At 46.5% G+C, this 5,000-nt stretch overlaps 1 protein-coding gene across 4 annotated transcripts in view; it reads right to left on the reverse strand.

Annotated features, from left to right (window-relative positions):
- The window catches only part of kcnab2a (potassium voltage-gated channel subfamily A regulatory beta subunit 2a), a 139,602-nt gene that overhangs the window by 31,684 nt on the left and 102,918 nt on the right, over window positions 1-5,000 (reverse strand). The gene's annotated exons all lie outside the window — the stretch shown is intronic.

Here is a 5,000-nt window from a genome sequence, read left to right on the forward strand (position 1 = left end):
TGAGGGGGCCACAAACATAAGGACAAAAATAAAGCAGGGGGACAGATGGGGTGAAAGAAGAAAAGAAAGTAAGAGGGTGAGAGCAGAGAAAAGCAGAGGGAGAGAGGGGCAAGGGGACAGAAAGAGATCGACAGGCCAGAAAGAACACACTGTGAACACAAACCTCCAAGCCATCAGTACCTCTGCTAACCCTCACTAAAAGCACGGCAGCCATTGTGTAGGTGTGAGAGTGTGTTCGCGTTTCCATTTCTTTTTTGAAGCATCCGTGTGTGTGTGTGTGCATATGCAATGCATTTGAGTGTATGTACTTGTATTTGTGTGTGTGTGTGTGTGTGTGTGTGTGTGTGTTTAAGAGATGGAGCACTGCACAAGTGTAAACACGCTTTTCAGTATACCCTAAAGAAGCACATTAGTGACACACATGCTTTAGGTCCTAAGGCACAACCCTTTCTCACAGCAATGTATGTGTGTGTGTCCGTGTGTGTGTGTGTTTCTGAATGCCAAGGCAGAAAACAAAAGTGACATATAACTTGCGGCCGGCAGCTTCATTTGATGCACCACGGCGCTAATGGTCTCTTTGCACTTGGCACTTCACATCGGACGAGAGAGGCCTTTTCTCTCAGCTCCTGCTGATTCAACACTGAGGAGTGGTCAGTCACCACCGGACATTAGTGATGGCGCACACACACACACACACACACACACACACACACACACACACACAAATAGCTACAGTATGAGGCCGTTGCATGATGTTTTAGGAACACAGAAGCAAAGAGACTGCTGGTTGCTGTTGATGCACAACATTGTTGAACTGATGAGTATGATTTCATTTTTTTACACTGTATGTGTGTGTGTGTGTGTGTGTGTGTGTGTGTGTGTGTGTGTGTGCGCATGTATTTTCTGAGATCTATGGAGCACACAGATAAAGCTGATGTATGCGTAGAGGGATTAAGGATGATATAACAGACTGTCTGTGCGTGGGGGAGTACCTATGCATGTGATGTGATTGTGTGAGAAGAGAACACACAGAGTACATGCATGTGTGCTGGTGGTGTGTGTGTGTGTGTGTGTGTGTGTTTGGTTAGGGTTATCATCGTGTGGGAGTCTTGTGTGGGGCTCAGCACAAAAAGACAAATGGCTGTGATTTCTGGCAGTACAGTAAAAAGAGCTCTTTAATTTCATGCAAGCGTCAGCTCAATCCACCACACTAGTCTTATTTTATTGCCGAGCCCAACACAGTGAATTATGTGGAGGCTCAAGCCCATATGTGTGTGTGTGTGTGTGTGTGTGTGTGTGTGTGTGTGTGTGAACTCTCATTTATGGCTACTTTCTGCTATCAAGGGGCCTCCCACTCTCTTCACACCTTAGTAAGGTTAAGAGTCAACAACCTTGTTCTCTCTAGCCTAGCCTCGCCCGTCATCGTTGTGTACTAACCAAAGCTGAACATCCTCCTGTATATGTGTGTACATACGCGTGTGTGGGAGTGTGCACTCTTGTGTCTGTATTTGTAAGTCTCCTTGCTGCAACAGTGCAGTACACGTGCGTGTATTGTATGGGTACACTGTCCATGTCAAAGCTGTCCAATGCAAAAGAACTGCAAAGGCTATACAGTATGACAGGGCAGCGGGGCTGTTGTGGAAGGGTTTTGTGCTGACTCCTCTGAGCATTTGACCCGACTCCACACGTGGTCAAGGAGACCAGCGAACATGCCATTTGACACAAAACTCTTAAGTGACCAACGGCAGCGCGGTGTAATCCAAACTCCGGCGTTCTCGCCGTTGTAAATTAACGCGACAGAATCAGGTCGGCCTGGGCTTGATGATAGAAACAAATTCAGCCGTGAAAAACGATCATTGAATAGCGTCGTCCCCCAACTGATGTGTTGCTTTTCGTAATATCAGCACTTAATGTTTACATGTTTAATGGCCGTCATTAAAAGCTGGAGATACATCACTTGCCACTGTCTCTACTCTGTGAAAGCTGATGTCAATGCATAACAGTAACAGTAACAATAACAGTAGGCAAATGAACTTATTGGTTTCAAACGGATGAGGTCTTTGTTTTTTTCCTCTGTGTTTCGGAGATTAAACTGAACCCTTAATGCGATTTGTCCAGATTAACCAAAAATAGTCAAACATAACCTCTGCACTGTGAGTTACAGAAAAAAAAGCAAACAGAAACCTTGAGGGGGTAAAGAGTACTGATGTTGTCAGTCTTATTAACAACAACAACAACAACAACAACAACAACAACTTGCATTTATGTAGGCTAGCACTTAATCAAGAAACCCAAAGCAATTTACAGTGAATGGGGATCCTCACTAACCACCACCAATGTGTAGCACCTACCTGACAGCCATTATTTTGCCAGAACAATCACCACCACACACTCAGCTTTCAGACTAGCTCTGGGATTGTTGACACTTGAAATAAACGTCCCTGTTTGAGCATAGGCACATTTCTCTTCCCCTCACAAGCAACTCCCGGTAAATAAAACTAGCAGTGTCATCCTAGCCGTGTCCGAGTCACAAGCTTGTCTTACAGGACGCTTAACTAACACTGAAGTATATACAGTATCACAGTGTAGGAATGATTCTCTATGTAAACACACTGAAAACAGGGCTTTTGTGCTTGTGCGATTTGGGCATTGTATCTTAGCTGAAGATAGTTCAAACCTAAAGAATTATAAAGGTTAAGCCTATTTGTTAGGCCTATGTGTTATTCAATTCATTTAAAATAATTAATTATATTATTTCTTTCAAAATAATTGTAGATTATGATGCCTGACTATAATGTTTGTACGTTTAGCCATAAGCCCCAACTCTAGAAACCAAGATTAGAGTAAACGTGAACCCTTCCAGAAATAGCATGCTTTAAATACGCGGTTTGAAACTGATGGAAAAACTGTGTATTTCTGCTTCACTTTTTACACACCTTCAAAAGCACTGCCTTAAAAAGTAGGCTGTCTCAGCCTAACTGGGCCAGTTTAGACCTTGAATAGTGCAGCCCTGGTGGAAACAAACTTGGATAAAGTTGAAAATCTACTACAGTTTTAAAAGAACCACATTGTCCCAGGTTTGCCAGCATAAGCGTATTCTTAGTGAGGGAGTCCACAAGGCTTGACATGGGAGACTAATTTGAGAGAGAGTGTGTGTGTGTGTGTGTGTGTGTGTGTGTGTGACTGGTAGTTGTCATCCTCTTTTTCCCTCACTAGTTTCTGCTGTGTGTGTGAGTGTGTGTGTGTGTGTGTGTGTGTGTGTGTGTGTGTGTGTGTGTGTGTCTGTGTGTGTGAGAGAGACACTGGGAGTTGTCATCCTCTTTTTCCCTCACTGGTTTCTGCTCTGTGTGTGTGTGTGTGTGTGTGTGTGTGTCTGTGTGTGTGAGAGAGACACTGGGAGTTGTCATCCTCTTTTTCCCTCACTGGTTTCTGCTGTGTGTGTGTGTGTGTGTGTGTGTGTGTGTGGAGACTGGGCCCTTTGTCAGCGGTGCGTCGTGCTGAATATTTCACAGCCCGAAGCCTGAATACTGCATGATGGACAGGGCCCATCGTCCGCAGTGTAGCCTCACGCCAACACAGAGCCAGGCCAGAGCAGCCGAGCACCACTCTTAATCTTCTCTGGACACGAGAGAGGGAGGGAGAGAGAGAGAGAGAGAGAGGGAGGGAGGGAGGGAGGGAGAGAGAGAGAGAGAGAGAGAGAGAGAGAGGGAGGGAGAGAGAGAGAGAGAGAGACAGGGTGAAGGGAAGAGTGGACAGAAGTAGCGTGTGAGCGAGATGCAAGAGAGAGAGTGCAACAGAGCGAGAGACAGAAAGAGAGAGAGAGAGAGGGGGGGAGATGGATCTAGAGAGAGAGAGAAAGAGAAAAAGAGTGAGAGAGAGTTGTAGGGAGAAAGGGATAGAGATGGACTGAGAGTGAAGACGGATGGATGGATGGATAGAGAAAGAGTGAGATAAAGAGAGAGTGGAGTACAGCAGGCCACACGCAAGAGACTGAAAGTGAGGGATGCACGCACACACAGACACACACACACACACACACACACACACACACTCTAGCCAGTAATGAGTTTTCCCTCCTTCAAATCACCACTACAGCCAGCCCCCAAAAGAGAAGACAAGCGAGAGAGAGAGAGAGAGAGAGAGAGAGAGAAGAGGAGACTTCCAGCTCGTCTGTGCGATCCGGCTCCTGAATTAGCCCCAGTCGAGGCCACCGCGGCTGACTCATGTCCCCACGAGGCCTTATTACCCCTTCAGCGGTGGGGGTCAGCGAGTGTTTGCCCCCCAGGGGCGACGGGCGTACCGAGCGCGGGGGCTCATCCCAGTCCACTCCGCTCCTGTCCTCCAACCCACAGAGGCTATTCTGGGACGCCAGCGCTGTTTGTTTGCAGCCAAGCATCCATCTCAACTAGCAGCGCTACCGTAAGCACATAAAAGTTTTATCTTCCTTCATTGGGCCGATGATGATGATGGTGATGGTGATGATGATGACCACCCCAGTCCCTCCGGCCTGTTCCAGAAATGCTGTTCCCCAGCGCCATTAAAGGGGCAGGATGGAACCGAAGAGCACAGATGCACGAGTCTGGCATCAGAGGAAGTCTCATATAATGTTGTCTGACTTGAGGCTGACTTGAGCATCTCGGGAAGGCTCGAGTACACAAACAGTCCTCAATTCCTGCCGCAAGGCTGCTGATATTCCAGCTCAACAGCCAATCAAACAGACCCCTCCCTTCCGACTCACTCGTCCCTTTAATGCCGTGTTGTTTTCTGTGTAGCGAATCAGCGCTAATTTGTTTAGCGTCCCATTCACAGAGTCAGCACAGTGCATTGACACCGGACAACAGACAACAGGCGCCCTTTGATGGCTTGTGTGTTGTTTTTTTTTTTTTAAGGCAAGAGTTGCAGAACTTGACGAGATATGTCATGATTGTGTATTTGTTGTTCCAGGGCTACTTAAAAAAAGATTTAGATCTCAATGTAAATCTATGAGTGATGAGTATTGC

The sequence above is a fragment of the Sardina pilchardus genome, chromosome 9 (assembly GCF_963854185.1).
Source record: "Sardina pilchardus chromosome 9, fSarPil1.1, whole genome shotgun sequence".
NCBI classification, from domain to species: domain Eukaryota; kingdom Metazoa; phylum Chordata; class Actinopteri; order Clupeiformes; family Clupeidae; genus Sardina; species Sardina pilchardus.